The sequence below is a fragment of the Panthera pardus genome, unplaced genomic scaffold, assembly GCF_024362965.1.
Source record: "Panthera pardus isolate Hobbes unplaced genomic scaffold, ASM2436296v1 HiC_scaffold_24, whole genome shotgun sequence".
Taxonomy (NCBI): Eukaryota; Metazoa; Chordata; class Mammalia; order Carnivora; family Felidae; genus Panthera; species Panthera pardus.
The window spans coordinates 3,077,261-3,095,123 of record NW_026526810.1 but is presented as its reverse complement, the minus strand read 5'-3'; the positions used below and the strand labels follow the sequence as shown (position 1 = coordinate 3,095,123).

The 17,863-nt window shown below is 40.5% G+C and overlaps 1 pseudogene; it reads right to left on the bottom strand.

Moving 5' to 3' along the window:
- Positions 1 to 3,619: 3,619 nt before the first annotated feature.
- On the bottom strand, positions 3,620 to 12,304 carry LOC109273295 (S-formylglutathione hydrolase-like; annotated as a pseudogene).
- Between the last annotated feature and the right edge of the window lie 5,559 nt (positions 12,305 to 17,863).

The following is a 17,863-nucleotide window of genomic DNA, read 5'->3' as shown; positions in this document are numbered from 1 at the left end:
ATAAGTACTTAACTCCTTTCTCATCTGTGAGAGGGAAATAGAGTTCCAAGGCTCTCATGAGTCTGAAGTGAAATCATGACCTGAAAATTCCTAGCCTAGAGTCCACACACAAGGAGTGCTAGAGAGAATAATCTAGTTTCTTTCCCTCTGAGGCCACACTATACGGAGGACCCTAAGACAACCACAGCCCTGGTGAGCAAGATTAACACAAGGTTCAGACCAAAGCATTAAGGCCTTTGCTTAAATCGCTACTCTGCCTTCAGGTCACTCCCTTACCACCTGACTCCACCAGCTCCCACCCCTGGAGAGCAAGTGCCAGTTCTGCCCTGCCCTCCGGAAGAAAGGCCAGGAGCAGAGGGGCCCATCCTAAAATACAGACAATAAAAAGCATTCCAACATAGAATGGAAGCACAGAGTTCATGGTCAGCCACAAACAGAGTTATTCAAAAGATAATCAGAGAAATTCCAAGGCTCCACTCCTCTACTTTATCTTCGGTCCTAGTTCAAAGCCCCAGTCTCCTTTCAGCTGACTCACGAAGCCAAAAGACGCCCTTCGGGCCAGTTGTCTTTTCTAGGGGCAACAGCTTGAGTGTTTCAGGTGGCCTGGGGGTCCCGCCAGGGCCGTTAGAGACGGTACTGTGCTCTCAGCCACTCACAGCCAAAGATGTGGAGCAGTGGAGCCCAGGCTCAGAAATGGGAAGAAAATTGCTGCCTTTAATTCTTATCTCCCTGGCAGAGGGGAAACTATGAAAGCCGATTTCTGAGCAGTGAACCAGAAATTAGTTAATCTCTCCTGTTACCTAGTTGTGTTTCCCCAGGCAAAGCTTGATATCTCTGAGTTTCTTCTGTGAGGAAAAGAGGTGGGATTAGTTCTGTGAGACTCCTTTCCACATTAGGGTCCTTTCCTGCAGACATCTGTACCTCATAAATATTCTTCTACACAGGAGACAGCGAAGGGAAACAGATGAGCTGTTGTTACAGGATAATGGAAACTTTCTATCTTCTCCAAGTTTTGCATTGGAGCCAAAGCTTAAGTACCAAACAACAGTTGTCAAGAACCCTCTGGTTTAAAGTCAGGTACTAGACCTTCTAGGCAAAACTTGCAAAGGGTAAAGTCAAGAGACAGTTTTACAAGCGTAGACTATCATTCACTCCCAAGCTTTATTTAAAAAGACTAAAATGTCCCTGGGGGGCTAGACGGAGGACTTCTCTAAAAGGGGTATATGCTGTATGTGCCTTCTCCTCACACCGCTCCCATAGGCTGGGAAACGCTCTCCCCTCATTTTAAGGCAAGTGAGCTTGTGAAAAGGAACCTCACACACCCACTCAGAGACCGACAAGTGCTCCTGAAGTTTGAAGAACATAGGGATTGCCATTCACATCTGAATCAAGTCCAAGGGCAAGAAGGTTGGACTGGAGGAAGGGGACAGAAAGAAGAAATAACTGAATTGGGAGGGGCCCATACTGCAAGTTAGGCTGGACAAAGGTGCGCGTGTGTTTTCCCAAGGCCAAATATGGACTCCACAATAGAGAACCAGCCAGAGAGATTAAAAGAGACTGCCCCCAAAACCTTCCTCCCGGGGGTGAGGCAATCTCTGTGGGAAGAGGCCACCAGAAGTAGATTGTAGGGGCGTTCGAAGTGGCCATCCGGACGATATTGCCTAAGTTAGCAAACCGCAGCCAGAGATTCCTACTAGAGAAATCTCTGTGGAAGCCACAAACAGGTCCCCCGAGAAGAGGATGACAAGTGCAACTGACCTATTCAGTAAGACCCTCTTGTTTCTCCTGTCTCCTCTCCTCTTAGTCAACCCTAGAAAAGCCTGAAGCCATTACTAAGAGGCTATATGAGGTGGACAGACAGACAGACACCAAACGCACTGCCTTCCTCCCCTTTCCCCACTGCAGATTTCTCAGGCTGAGGCTGTCACAAAGAGGGGGAGGGATGAAGAGGTTTGGGGCCTTTATTTTTTTATGAAAGTGTTCAGACACACAGCAAAGGTTGAAAAAATGTTAGAGAACACCTGTACGCCCACCACCTAGATCCTTGCTGTATCACATATCTATCCATCTTTCTAGCCGTTCATTACTCCATATTGGTTTTTATGTGTTTCAAAGTCAGTTGCAGACATCAATATACATTGCCTAAACAGCTCAGCATGCATTGACTGGAGTTCAGTACAATTTTTGATAAAAAGTTTACATATGATGAAATTACAAATCTTAAGTATGTATTCGCTGAGTTTTGACAAAGTATAATATGTATAACCTAAAATTCTTATCAAATACAGAACATTACCATAACCCCAAAAGTCCCTTTATGTCCTTCCTCAGGCAATTGCCACCCATATACTCTTAGATTTTTTTCAAGCCAAGGATAGATTGGGTTTGCCAAATTTTAGAAGTCCATGTAAATTAAATCATTTAGTTAAAAAATTATATAGTAATGACTCTTCATTTCAGCAAAATGTTTTTGATATTCAACCCTATTGCTGTACATGTCAAGAGTTCTTTTGCTTGTATTGCTGGGTACTATTCCACAAATGAATTAATATATTTGCTTATGCATTCTCATGATTACAGACACCAGAACTGTGTCCAGTCTTTGGCTATATAAATAAAGCTATTATGTTCTCCTACCAGGTTTGTTTTTAAAAATTTTTTTAACATTTATTTATTTTTGAAAGGGACAGAGCATAAGCAGGAGATGAACAGAGAGAGAGAGAGAGAGAGAGAGAGAGAGAGAGAGAGAGAATCTGAAGCAGACTCCAGGCTCTGAGCTGTCAGTACAGAGCCTAATGTGGGGCTTGAACCCACGAGCCGTGAGATCATGACCTGGGCTGAAGTTGGACGCCCAACTGACTGAGCCGCCCAGGCACCCCTACCAAGTTTGTTTTTTTAAATGTACATTTTCCTTAACCTTGAGTAAATACTTACCAGTGAAGTTACTGGATGTATAGAGTAAGTGTGTGTTTACTTTTATAAGGAAACTCCAGAAATTTTCCAAAGTCATTGTACTTTGTATTCCTACCAGCAATATGGGAGAGTTTTGGTCACTCCACATTCTTACCAACACTACTGCTTAATCTTCCCAAACACCCATTTTGGTGGGTGTGGAGTGGTACCTTGTTGTGGTTTAATTTGTATTTCCTTGATGAGTAATCATGCCGGGTACTTTTTCCCATCTGTGTATCATCCTTGTGAAGTGTATCCTGAAATCTTTCCTTCTCCTGGAGGGTCGTTTTTGTTGTTGCTGTTCTTTTATCTTTTTATGGTCAGGTTGTAAAAAAATCTTGGTATACCTTCAAATCTTGTCTTTGGTCAGAAAATGCATTTATCAATCTCCCAGTCTGTGGCTTGCATATTCATTGACTTAATGTATCTTTAGATTAGCAGAAGCTTTTACCAATTTTTCTGCTAGATCCTGTGTCACTTGTTATAAGCTGTATTTTCCAAAAAAAAAAATGTGTTCATTTCATCCACACTGTTGAATTTGTCCCCTTAAAGTTGTTCATAATAGTCTCTTTTTTTTTCTCCTGGTTTTATATATTTACTCAGAAAGTGATTCAACTATGGAATGATGTATTTTTAGCACTCTGAAAGCCAATGTCTTGAAATCCTCTTTCCCTGCAGTACTGTTTATTACAATTTTATAATCCTGAACAAATTCTCTTATCTGAAGTTTTTCATGCATTCAGGTATTTTGCATGATGTCTGATGTGATCAGTAATGAAGGTTGCAATGAAGTAGTAGCTGTAATCTACTCTACATAACCCTCTTGTAATCTAAAAACAGGGGAAATTCTTTTCTGTACTGGCAGCTATAAAGTTGCCAAGTAGTAACTGTCCACCTGAAAGGAACTGGTCATCTTTTCCTTGATCAATTAGTATGTCCAGCTGAGAACCCAGATAGGATTTCACAAGATGGGTAGCATCATAAACCTTCCATTTACTTTGATCTGTTCCCAAATATCCACTAAAGGGTTGGTTTTTTTTGTTTTTTTTTTTTTGTTTTTTTTTTTTGCCCCAAGGACAGAGCACTGGGTTACAAATTGGAGCAAATGCTGATACAGATTTGTATTTTCCAGGATTCTTCAAAGCACAAATCAAAGCTCTGTGGCCTCCCATGGAGTGGCCAAAAATAGGCATCCTTTGGAGGTCCACCGGAAAATGGGCATTTATGAGTTGGAGAAGCTCTTCAGTTACATAAGAGTACATTCTGTAGTTAGTTTTCCAAGGATCTTTATGGCATCCACATAAAACCCTGCACCTGTGCCAAAGTCCCAGTTCTCATCTCCTCCTTTAATATTGCAGCCATGAGGGCTGGTATCTGGAGTGATTACAAGGCTATATTCTGAGGCAGCTTGATGAGAACCAGAGTTTGATATAACATTTTGTTCTGTGCAAGTGAAACCAGACAGCCAACACAGTGCAAGGCATTTTCCAGTTTCTGCCTTTGGTGGTAAGTAGATAGCAAATTTCATTTTTCAGTTCAGTTCAACACTGTCATGTTCAAAAACTTTCTGCAATCCTCCAAAGCACTTGTTGCTGGAAATCGGTTTATGAGCAGCAGCCAGAGTGGAAAGGCAGGGCCTCAACTTCTAAAGTTGTTCTTGATACTTTCTTATCCTCCTCATGTCTATAGGATCTGTAGTGATAATCCCTCTTTCTCTTCTGATATTGAGAACTAGTGTTTTCTCCTCTTTTTTTCATGATCAGAATAGCTAGTGGTTTATTAATTACAATCTTCTCAAAGAGCCAGCTTTTGTTTTGCTAGTTTTCTCTCTTTTCTGTTTTCATTTATCCAATCTCTGCACTTTTATCTTTATAATTTCCTTTATACTATTTCCTTTGGGGTTTCTTTGCCTTTTTTTGTTTCCCCTATATTCTTCAAGCCATTGAGTTGAGATCCTTCCCTTTTCTTAATATTAGCATATAGAGCTATAACTCTCCCTCTAAGCACTCCTACAGCTGTATTCTACAAATATTGATATGTTTTATTTTTATTGCTATTCATATTACAATGTTTTCTATTTTCTCCTGTGATTTTTCTCTTTGCTCCGTGGATTATGTCTAATCTCCAAATAGTTGAAACTTTCCTACATATCTTATTGCTGATTTCTATTTTAATTTTATTGTGGTCAGGGAACATACTGTGTGTGGTTTCAATTTGATTTAAACTATTGAATTTTTTTTTAATGACCCAGACTGTGATTTACCATATGCTGGTGAATACAATATACACTTGAAAAATATGTGTCTTCTGTGGTTGTTGCGTATAGTCTTCTATAAATTAGCTTGGCTAAATTTTGTCTAGTTGATCTATCAATTGCTTGAGATATGGGTATTCAAATTACCAATAAAAATTGTGGATTATCTATTACTACTTATTTTGCTTCATGTAGATTAAAGCTCTGTTATTAGGTACTTATATATTTTTTTAATGTTTGTGCTTCCTGGTGAATTGATTCTTTTATTATCAGGAAAGATCCTTCTTTTTCTTTTTGACTTATAACACATATTGTCCAATATTAATATAGCTACTCCAGCTACTTCTATCATTTTGTTTGCATAGTATATTCTTAAAATATATTTATTTAAATCTATCTATAGTTTTATATTTGAAGTGAATCTCTTATAGACACCCTATAATTGGGTCTTTGAGCTTTGTTGTTGTTTTTTTTAACCAAGTAGCAATCTTTACATATTAATTGGAGTGTGTAGCTTATTAACATTTAATGTTATTAAATATTGACTTACTGGTGACTGAATGATGTGATTGGATTTAGGTCCATCATTTCATTATTTGCTTTGAAATTTTGTTGGTTTTCTGTTTGTCCCCTCAGCTTTTTGTCCCTGTTCCTTTTTTCTGACTTCTTTTGGAATATTTACATAGTTTTTATGATGCCACTTAAAATTATCCATTGAATTTTAGCATTTCTCATTGATTTTTCTAAACATTAAAATATGCAAGGAAGAATAGGTTTTAAATTGGATGAGATTTTAAAATTTTGAAATTAAATGGGATAAGATTTCTTAAACCCTAAAGTTGTTTAAAAAAATACATAAGATGCCAAATTCTTTATCTAAAGGATGGATAAGAATGAACCCCAGAGCAACTTTGAAGGATAAAGGGAAAAATTAACCATCTCTGTTTCCTCCTTACTAGAGCCAGTGCATTCCAGAAATTCTGGAATTCTGGAATAACTGTTTTTGTTATTTTTTATAATTGTTACAATCATTACAATTATTCCCAGACAAGAGAATAAAAGCAGTGGGAAACTGATGGCAAGAAAGCAAGAATTATCAAGAGCTGCCTTTCTGCCTCACTTTACCATTTGAGAAATACAGTCCACATGATGGCTTTTCACAAAGATGACTGAAGAATTTTTCCCTCTATTACCCTTCTTTTTACATTCTGAATGGGCAATATATCTTTCTTTCCATAGAAATCTGTTAGAGATATTGGAGAACAATTCCAGCTCTAGACCAAAATCTGATATGAGTGGAAATGTGTTTCATTTCCGTTTTTGATACTTCCTTTTTGCTGAGAAAGAGATGAAAAACAGACATTGATTGAACCTCTACTATGGTCCAAACTCTGTGTACAAACTTTATATACATTATCTCATTCAGTCCTCAAAACTACCTTATCATTGGGGACCCTGGGTGGCTCAGTTGGTTAAGTGGGCAATTCTTGATTTTGGTTCAGGTCATGATTTCACTGTTCATGGCATCAAGCCCCAAGTTGGGCTCTGTGATGACAGTACACAGCCTGCTTGGGATTCTCTCTATCCCTTTCTCTCTCTCACTGCCTCTCCCCTGGTTGCATGTGCACATTCTCACTCTCTATCTCTCTCTCTCAAAATAAATAAGTAAACTTAAAAAAAAAAACAACTACCCTATCAGGCAGTTACTATGACTTCCACCATTTTACACAAAACATAAAGTTCACAGAATCGACGTACTACGTCCAAAACCTACTGAGAAGTCACCAATTTATCAGGAACTCAAAAAATTGGTATGTAAATAGCACTTCTAGAAATTTTCTCCTGAGGCAAATGTCCAAAGATGTCCAAAAACATTTGCAGGAATGTTTTCCCCAACATTGTTCACAAATGGAAAACTGGAAGCACCTAAATTTAGCCCATAATTAGCAGAATTTGGTTAGTTATGGTGCTTCCATACTATAGAATACTGCACAGATGGTGACAGATCATATTAAGTTAAAAAAATTTTATGAACCCAAGAGACATGTTCAATAACATTCATTGTATTGGTGCATAAACACAAATAGGAAGGAAAAAGCACAGGTTATCTACAAGTGGTTATTTATTGGATAAGGGGGACAAGATTGTAAGAGGATTTGCACTTTCCATATGCTCTGGTATTGCATGTATATGCTCTGGTTTCATGTATAACTTGTATAATTAATTTAAGTATATTTTATGGTCAGCATGATTAGTAGGTAAGATGATGAGAGTTGCTTTAATAGAATCCTTCCTGTTACTGCAGCTGATTTCTATAGCCAGAACCTTCCCAGGGAGGAGAAGGGGAAGAAGGAGAACTCTAGAACCAGAAGACAGCAATACTGATGGTGGTGGAGGGCTGGAGAAGGTAGATCTGAGCGGCCAGGCTTGGCAGCAGCCCTGCTTAGCAACCTCAGAAAACCCTGAACTTGATGAGTACTCAATAAATGAGTTGAACTGAAAAGCAAATCCATACCAGCTGTGACTTACAAATAAAAGTCACATGTATCACCAATAATAAGGTATAGGCAACATACAATGAAAGAAGCCATTTTACGTTAAGATTAGCAAACACTTTAAAGCTTAGCAATACCAAGTGAAGCCAAAAACAAAACGAGCTGTCCAATGTCGCTTATGGGAATACAAATTATTACGACCACTTTAAACAATTTGTCAATGTCTGGTAAAGTTGGACACAAGCCTGCCCCACATATTAACAATGCCACACATGTTAAGAGATGCTTTTCAAGAGACCTACATGGGAATGCATATGGCAATAGTGTAGATATGTCCATTTGGTAGAATATTAGTCAGCAGTGAAATTAAATAGACTAGAGTTTCACATTTCAATATGGATAAATCTTGAAAAGATAAAAATGAGCACAGGGAGCATCAGCTGTATCTGTAATGTTCCATTTTGCCAAAAAAAGGGGGGGGGGAAGAAGAGGGACACTGGATAACAAAAAATAAATAAATAAAAGAATCTGAACTATATGTAGAAAAATATTCATATTTTTGATACTTTGATGTTGGATACATGGGTGTCGGTTATCTTAGTCTCTGTCTTTTCTGTATTTTTGAAGAATTTAATAGGAAGAAAAAAGAGAAAAGGCCTAGAAAAGAATATTCTGAGAAAATACACCAAAATTTTAATGGTGATTATCTGGGAAGATTCTAAGTGACCTTAGTTTTCCTTTTTATGTTTTTTTATGTGTTCTATTTGTACATATGAAACATGTATTTCATTTATAATAATCAAATGTGTTATTTTAATGTAATATAGGGACACCTGGGTGGCTCAGTCAGTTAAGCATCTGACTTTGGCTTAGGTCATGATCTCATGGTTCATGCCATGATCTCATGGCATCAGGCTCTCTGCTGTCAGCTCAGAGCCTGGAGCCAGCTTCCGATTCTGTGTCTCCCTCTCTCTCTGCCCTCCACAGCTTGCACTGTGTCTCTCTCTCTCAAAAATAAGTGAACATTAAAAAAAATTTTTTATGTAATATATATACAATTTTTGTGACATGTGATGAAACTATATGAAATACAGGTGCAGTAAAAAGGACCAGAATTAGACTAAGAGATTAACAGTATTGTTTAATCTTTGGAGTTGGGGTAACAGATGGCTTTTTGTTCATACTTTGCTCTAAACACCAATTTTTCTAGAGTGGGAAAGTACAATATTTATGAACATTGGCTTATATAAAAGGCTACAGGTTTTAAGTGAAAAGAAATTCAAATAGGTTTTTCCAGCATTGTAAAATGTTCACGGTCCTAATGATAAACTTAGTTATAAAAAAAAAATTCTGTTCTTAAAGAAAAATTGAATTAGAGCAGATAATTGTTAAATGAAGTCTGGTATGATAGTGCAATTTATATTGATATTCCATGAATGCTAGCCCTGCTAATCAAAATATTGAGTTAAATAGCACGAGCTACTCCCTAAATAAATTCTATGAGTGGGGGTTATTGGCAAAGGGGAACACGAGGTCCTAAGTAGCCTACTGACCTGAGTTGTCTCCATGGAGAAGGATGCATCAGAGTCATTTAATCAATGCTGTTTCTTTTATAAATCGTCAGGGACTCTCCTAGGAAACCTTTAAGAGATTGATTCCTTATTACCACTGATATATGTTCCAATTAAATTTTTCACATTGCCCTCCTGTGACTGCCCAGCCTGAAGGGAAAGAAGATGTGATCCCAGTCTTCCATGCCCCGTCATTGACAAGATTCTTGCATGTTAGGGACACCATGACCAGCCTGTTGCCTAAAATCTGTAATGGAAAACCATGGCACTGCCTAAAATCTTGAAGCACTACTCTAGAATAAGCACAAAGCTCTGACAACCTTAGGATTTCCATATGCCTGTCCAGAGAGGTGTCTTCAAATACAAGTGCAATGTTTTCTTTCTGGAGAAAAAAAAAGAATCTATGAAAATCCTAACATCCCCTCCTGACACTGCTCTCCAGTCCACCCTGTTGGTACCAGGCAAACCCCAAGAAACAGTTGCCCTCAACCATGGTGGGTGGTGAGTTTTCCAAAGCCCGTATGTAACCAATGATCTTAGGAGATCTGAACAATATTATCTCAAGATATGAAAATCCAGGATTATTTCCCCAAAGTGTATAAACTCAAAATATAGAGAATTGAAGCAACTTGCCCAGGTCACCCTTGTAGCTCATAAGCCAGGTGGCCATAGACAGGAAGAAGGAAAATGTAACTGTGATGACAAGAAAGCATCAGAAGCAGATAAGCAAATCAAACACTGAATTTTAAAAATTTACATTGTTTTTAGTCCTTTCTGTTTTGCACTTTTCTTGGGTTAATGAGACCCTATAAACATATTTCCATCCACAGTTTTAGAGACTTCTATCCGGCTATCCATAGGAGATACGGCTGACCACATCCCTAGGTGTTTAATGGCCTCATAAGCTCTCCCTTTTTTCACTTTGCTGTCTCCACACCCATAGAAGACATACAAGGATTTTGCTGCCCCCGAGATTTTGCATCTTTCTGCTCAGCTAATTACCCCCAACTGAAAAAATGACTGTCCCTCATACTTGGAGAAATATGGTAATCAAGCAACTAAATGCTCCTTTTGCTAATGACATGTTTTTTCAATATGTTCAAATGAGAGGCTCATTGGAAATTATTCACTTTCTTCTAAGTTGCAAAGGAAAATGAAAGGCAAATTATGGCTGTCTAAGCACGTGTTTGCACGGATCCTATCTCCCTGAACTAATTTGCCATCCGCAGAGCTATTGACAGCTAGTGCTTCCCTTCAGCCTTTGCACTTACCCGGTGGAAATGATTAAAGATTTCATTTCCGTGAGGGGTCATTTAGGTGGGCGATGACCCCAAAAGACAACACAGAAGTCATAATGTCCGAAGGAGAGAGTGAGAGAACAATGGTTTCCATAAGTATTTCAACAGTAGGAAGACAGAGAATGGAGTGTCCGACTTGAAAGGAACTCAGGCCTGCTTATTCACTCTGATTTTTCAGATGAGGAAACTGAGGCCCAGAGAGGTTAAAAGGGGATTGATCAAATTCCATTTGCTCATTTGTAGCAGAACTAAAACCAGGAGCTAAGTGTTGGCTCTTCTCTCCTTCTCCTCCATCCCGTAGCCATCAGTACCAGTAAATAAAAGTAAGTTCAAGATGATGTGGTTTCTGGGGCAGGGGGGCGGTGCTTAAGACAAAGTATGATGGCATACTTGGAATTTTCTACCAATTCCTCAATTGCGCAACTTCACTGATTCAAAGAAACTGCTTCACTCATACATAAGCCAACACACACAATCCAACAGAGATCATTCATCATTATCTCACTGCACTCAGGGTAGGGAGCTCCACGTAGAATGCAGAAAAGGCAAGGGTCAAGGGCACTATAGAATGAGCCACTCTCCTTCACCCTCCAGCCCCCACCCCCTCCCATCAGCCCAGGTTGATCCATTTTCATTACATTTCTCTTTGATGCAAAATCCCCAAACCTTGGGCAGGCAGCTCGGCTTATCAAATCTGTTCTTAATAATCCATTTTTATCAAACTTTATCTGATGGAACCAAAATATGTTTGATCTTAGTATAAAGTATACTTATCAGTCCTACTGCTAGAATGACACTGCCCTAAAGTGAATGGTATTAAGTGCAAAGTCTTTAGAGTCAGAAAGAAATGAGTTTAAATCCCCAGTCTGTCACTTCCTAGCTGCAATGCCTTGACCAAGTCCCCCACAAACTCAGCAATATCTCCCTTAGCATGCTAGGCTCTAGGAACTCAGATACCAGCCCTGCCTTCCTGGCTTTACACTTTGGAGGCAGAGACAGATACCAGCATACCTGTTACCCAAGTTATAGCAACTGTTATAAGTGTTGGGAAGGAAGGTTCCCCGGAACTGTGAGGGCATCCACCAGGAGGATGTGTCTTTCTTGCAAAGGTCAAAGAAGGCTTGCCTTAGGGGGAACGCTGGAGCAGAGATGAGAAGGATAAGAGGGCGAAATGAGGAAGAGCCAGCATCCCAGGCAAGGGCACAGTGCTGGGATGGACCACGTCCAGCCTGGGAGAGTGAGTGTGCACAGTACGGAGCAGAGAAGAGGGGCCCATGGAGAGGTCTGAACAATGCAGAGGCACCTGTGACCACGGCTAAGAGGTCTGCCCTCCTTCTGAGTGGTATGGGGCTGCAGGACATGATCAGTCCCAAGCGTGAACACATCAGAGGACAGCATGGACACCGGTACCCGGGTAGAAGTCCAGTGCCGTGATTCATACAAGAGCTAGTGATGACATGAATAGAAAGAGTGAACAGAATCTAGGGGATACTTAAGAACTAAAATCATTTAGGTTGTCATGATACATTGGATCAGGGAAGTAAGAGAAAGGAGTACATCAATGCCAACTCAGAGCACTTTGGCTTGTGAAACCAGTTAAGTGGTGGTCCATATTCTGAGAACTAAGATTCAAAGGAGGCAGATGGATGACCTAAACATCTGAGCCTCAGTTTCCTCATCCATAAAACAAGAATGGTAATGCCGTCTTTTAGGTTTTCTTACCCAATCCAACATGGTGGAAAGGGAGGTGGGAGTTCCCACACATACAACCCCAAGCAATTCTCGGACACCAGCAGGGTATCCAAGGATTCACCTGAATTCTAACACCATCTACCCAGAGATAGCATCAGATCCCACAGGTCAAGGGTTCAGTCCTACAAGACTGCCCCCAACCCCACTTCAGACTCCTGTTGCAAGCCCCAGGTTTTACCTGTACTTCTGACCTACCAGCTGCGGATTGGAGGTTCCAACAATCTCTTCCCCAGGTTCGACTCATATGCTAGAGTGGCTCACAGAACTCAGGGAAACACCATTTACTTAGGTTTGCAGTTTATTAAAGGATATGATAAAGAATATGAATCAACAGCCACATGAAAAGATGCACAGGGTGAGGTGTGAGAAAAGAGGGCGGAGCTCCCATGCCCTCTCCAGGACACCACTCTCTCCAAACCCCCCTCCTTCCATGTTCACCAACCTGGAAGCTCTCCCAATCTGGTCCTTTGGGTTTTTATGGGGGCTTCATTACATAGTCACGACTAAGTCATTGGTCATTGGCTGATTCAATCTCCAGTCCCTTTCCCATTCCCCACCCCCACCGCCCCATCTGGGGGTAAACTGAAAGTTCCACCCCTCCAGTCACATGCTTGGTTCTCCTGGCAACCAGCCCCAACCCCCATCCTTTCCAAAAGTCACCTCATTAACATAAAAAAGGTAACTTTGTTGCCCTTATCACAAGAAATTTCAAGGGGTTTAGGAGCTATAAGCCAGAAACCCTGGACAAGAACCAAATACATAAGGAATATTATATTTTGATCATTTGAATGACCAAAAATATATTTCTTATAAATCACAATATTGCATACATAAATCACAACATTGTCGGAAGGCTTAGAGAAGTTTCCTAGAAAGTGACTGGTATATGGTACACCCTGAAATAAATGGTAGCTCTTCTCAGAGGTTATTCTTTCTCGATCTGATTGCAAATTCAGGATCTCAGGCACTCATTTCTCTTCACTCTCCTCTCTGACCATTCCTTCAAACTGTCAGTTTGCAGATCTAATCATCCTAAATCGTCTCTATTATGCCATACTAGCAAAATAGGCAAGGTAGCGATTGCTCTTATAAACTTATTATTGTAAATGTCACAGCTACAGTTTAGCTCACAATGGCCCACTTTGCTGTTGAAGGGAAAACATGTATTGCAAAGGTAGTTCCCATTATTAGCCAAATGCTCATGCACAAATGTGTTTATTAACCAAGGGCAAAGTGTTGGGTCATTTAAGGGGAGCTGAAAAGCACTGCTCTCAGATGGAAGGGAGGGGGAAAAAAAATAACACCTACACAGCACTTAGAGTTCATAAAGCACCGTCACAATCACTGTATCAGCCAAACCTCACACTGTAGGTAGGGGGTGGGGAGGAAGGGCAGGTGTTTTCATTGTTACTTTTACATGTAAGATTAATTTAGAAAAAGTAACTTGCTCAAGCTTACAAAACAAGTGAGTAATAGAAATGATTTAACTACAAGTCTCTGGCTTCCCGTTCTGTATGTGTATCAGAATCCCCCCTTCGACCTCTGCCAATGTCAAACCACTCAATAGGGACCATAAAAAATCGCACAGCCACCAAACAGAGGAGCGGGGCAAAATCAAAACTCAGCGGAACTCTCATGCTGATATGTTATCAATTCATTATTACTTCACCATGATTGTGGTTGTCATTAACAGACAACATGAGCTGAATGATTAGTATATGCCAAGCTACGTGTTAAACATTCCGCAGGCATGATCTCATTGAACCTTTACAGCAACCTATAACATGGATGCTTTTATAAATTAGAATTATAAAAAATACAGATGAAAACGGAGGCTTAGAAAGTTTAAGTTGCTTGTCCCGTTCCTAAATCCTGGTCTCTTTCCACAGCCACTACACTAGACAGGCGTGCTTCTACGGGACATATTATATACATGGCAGCAACGTGACTTACCAATAAAGCTAGTAAAGTGAGTAATTTCAAGTTATCCTGATTTTTTTGGAAAATCACACCATACCTCCCATTCTCCTACAAGAAAAGTATGTAATCTAGTTCTCCCATTCAGTGAGCAAATGGGTATGAGCCCTTATCTGGGCCAGGTACCACCACAGATTCTTGTAATGGTCCCTTTGGAGTACTGAGGTTCCTGTCTCAAATTTCAGTCTTGGCTCTGCTCCTTACCTGCTAGAAAACCTTGGACAAGTTACTTAGCAGCTCAGACACTTAATTTAGTAGTCTGTGAGACGGGGGTGATAATAGTTCCAACATCATAAGGTAAGTGGGACCACATGCCTAAAACATTCAGCATGGTGCCTGGGACACGGTCGGTGCTCCACACATATTTGCTATGATGATTTTATATTTTGATGATCCTCCAGATAGCAGAACAGATGTTAGTTTCATTCTACAGAAAGGAAACTTGTTTCAAGACATAAAGTATTTTGCATAATCTCACACAGTTTGTAAATGGAGAAGACAAAGATAAGAAATCGGGTCTTCTAAACACAACATAACAAATTTTTGTCATTAAAATCCCGCACAGCTCTCTACGGAGAATGGATCCCGGTATCTGGAAGATCTTGGAAGTAAAAGCAGGGTGGAGCCATGTGGCTTGTCACACAGGGTTGAGAGGTTAAAAGACCTGGAAGATGATTCAGAAGTGGGAAGAAAGGACCAAGGATTAGAGGCACGGAGGGAAGCATCGGAGAAAGTAGGGGGAGGAGGTGACAAGAGAGAAGGGCTGGAAAAAGAGAATATGTCCACAGGGATCTGAGAAATTGGCCCCAGGGTACATAATATACCTCCATCCTCCTTCTGTCTTCAGAATTGCCATGAAAATCTAGACTACTTATAAATATAGATGACCCCCATCTGAAACTGGATAAGGAGTGGCAAGAGATAGCATACAGGACAACACCCTGCGAGGCACTGTCGTGGGAAAGCAGTGGGGCCCGTGCTTTATGTTTCATAAGGAGGATAAAAGGTGTGGAATCGGACTGTATGGACCAGGTGTGGCTGAAGACAGAAAGACAGAGGTAGGGAGGAAATCACCCAATTCTGCACGTTCTGAGAAAACACAGCAAGCAGCTTTGGCTTCTAGGATACCATTCTTAGTCTAGCCATCTTATAGGGGGGGACCCAGGCCATTTGTTCAGAAAGCTATCCATCCTGTCACAAAGCCTAGAAGAGGATTCTTCATTGAAATGCTCGCTGACAGTCTTGGAAAGGACATGCCTGATTTAGATAGAAGCGTAAAACTGGATATTTTTCATGATTGCTCCTCATTTATTATTTCACCATGCTAGATAAAGCCCAACCAGGGAGTTCCAATAGCACACACTGAGATAAACGTGTTGTCCCCTTAGTTCTGTCCTTCCCTCTTCGACGAAAATATAATTGATGAAAAACAGAATCTGCGTTGGCCACATGTGACTGAAGTTCAAATACTTAGGTTGTTGGGTTTTAAAATCAGATCTGCTAAGATATCATTTGCTTTTATGTCCCTTAGCCTGGACATAGTAATAATTGCTTGCAACTGCTGGCGGTGGGTAGCAAGAGGGATGGGGAAGAGAGACAAGGGTGGGGAGCAGGGTACTCAGGGAGGACAAAATAGACCAAGAAAGCTGATCACTCTCCTTAGGAAACTGAACAAATACATCCCTGCTATGTTTTGTTCAGAAGTCAGACTCGGGGCACCTAGGTGGCTCAGCCAGGTAAGCGTCTGATTCTTGATTCAGCTCAGGTCATGATCCCAGGGTCATGGGACTGAGCCCCACCTCAGGCTCCATGCTGACAATGCCGAGCCTGCTTGGGATTCTCTCTCTCTCTCCCTTTCTCTCTGTCCCTCCTCTGGGCTCACTCTCTCTTTCCCTTTCTCTCTCTCAAAATAAATAAATAAATATTTAAAAAAGGAGAAGAAGGCAGAGTTGGGTGTTCCATTAGCCCTCCCTTCTCTCCTCATGCCCTCTTCAACCCCTTTCAAAAGGTACCATATAAAGGTTCAGGTAGGGTGGGTGAAAGATAATAGCATTTGGAGTCAAATGATCCGGGGGCGGGTCCCAACATCTACCATTGATTGGTTGAGCAATTCGAAATGGAATATTGTATCCCTTTTGGTTTTGCTTCTTCTCACAGGAAACATGATTATGAGTATGATCAATGAGATAATGCAAGTACTATGTATATTTCCATGAATACTTATTAACATTAATGGACAAAAATATATTGGATCATGGATTTGAACATAAGACCCGAGAGTATAAAACTCCTAGAGGAACACATGGAGGAGAAGCTCCATGACCTTGGACTTGGCAATGGTTTCTCAGATTTGACACAGGAAATAAATGCACAAGAAATAAATCCCAAATTAGACAAGCAGGACTCCATAAAACTAAAAAGCTTCTACACAGCAGAAAGCAATCTATAGAGTGAAAAGGCAAACTACAGAAGGGAGAAAATATTTTCAAACATGAGAAGGAATTAGTATCCAAAATACATAAGGACATCCTACAACTCCATAGCATCAAAACAAATAAGCTGATTTAAAAGTGAGGCAAAGAGGGTGTCTGGGTGGTTCAGTGGGTTGAGTGTGCGACTCTTGATTTCAGCTCAGGTCATGATCCCAGAGTTGTGGGGTCAAGCCCTGTCTCAGGCTCCACACTGAGCTTGGAGCCTACTTAGATTCTCTCTCTCTCCCTTTGCCCCTCTCCTCCACTCACATGCTCTCTTTCTCTCTTAAAAAAAAAATAGGGCAAAGGACTTGAATAGACATTTTCCAAAGCAAGACTGGACCTTACATTGCCGCACTAAATGTGCCAGATTGACATGTCTTCCTTTCACCCAGTCTCCCATCACCACCTAATTTGCAGGCATGTTTTTCTGTCTTCTGAGCCCAGCTATTCCATCCATTGGCCTGACTGCAGTCACCAGACCCCAGCCTGGGACAACCAGTGCAGAGGCACATGAAGAAAGTCTGAGTTAGAAATTCAAGGATTCCCCCAACCTGCCCACAGACTCTCAGCAGCCTGTGGGGAAGATGGCTCCAACAGACATGCGTCCTCCGCTTTCTTGTGCTTCAGTTCTATCTATGGGTGTGTTTCAACTCCAAATGTGACCTGGAGACGGAGGTTGCCCTGTGAAGTTTGCATTTACCATGACTGGCACGCCTGCATGTTCCAAGACCACACAGGTAAATATGGCAATGGAATTGCAATAGGCTACCATGAGTGGGCAAACTATGGCCTGTGGGTGAAACGCATTCCATTGCCTGCTTTTGGAAGGCCCAGAAACCAAGAATGGGTTCCACATTTTTACATAGTTGAAAAAATTCAAGAGAAGAGTAATATTTCATAGCATGTGAAAATTCTATGAAATTATGTGAAAATTATATAAAATTCAAATTTATCATCCATAAATAAAGTTTTATTGGACCACAGCCAAATGCAATCATTTACATATTGTCTATGGCTGCTTTCCCACAATTGGAGAGTCGAGTATTTGCCACAGAGACCGTATGGCCAGGAAAGTCTAAAATATTTGCCA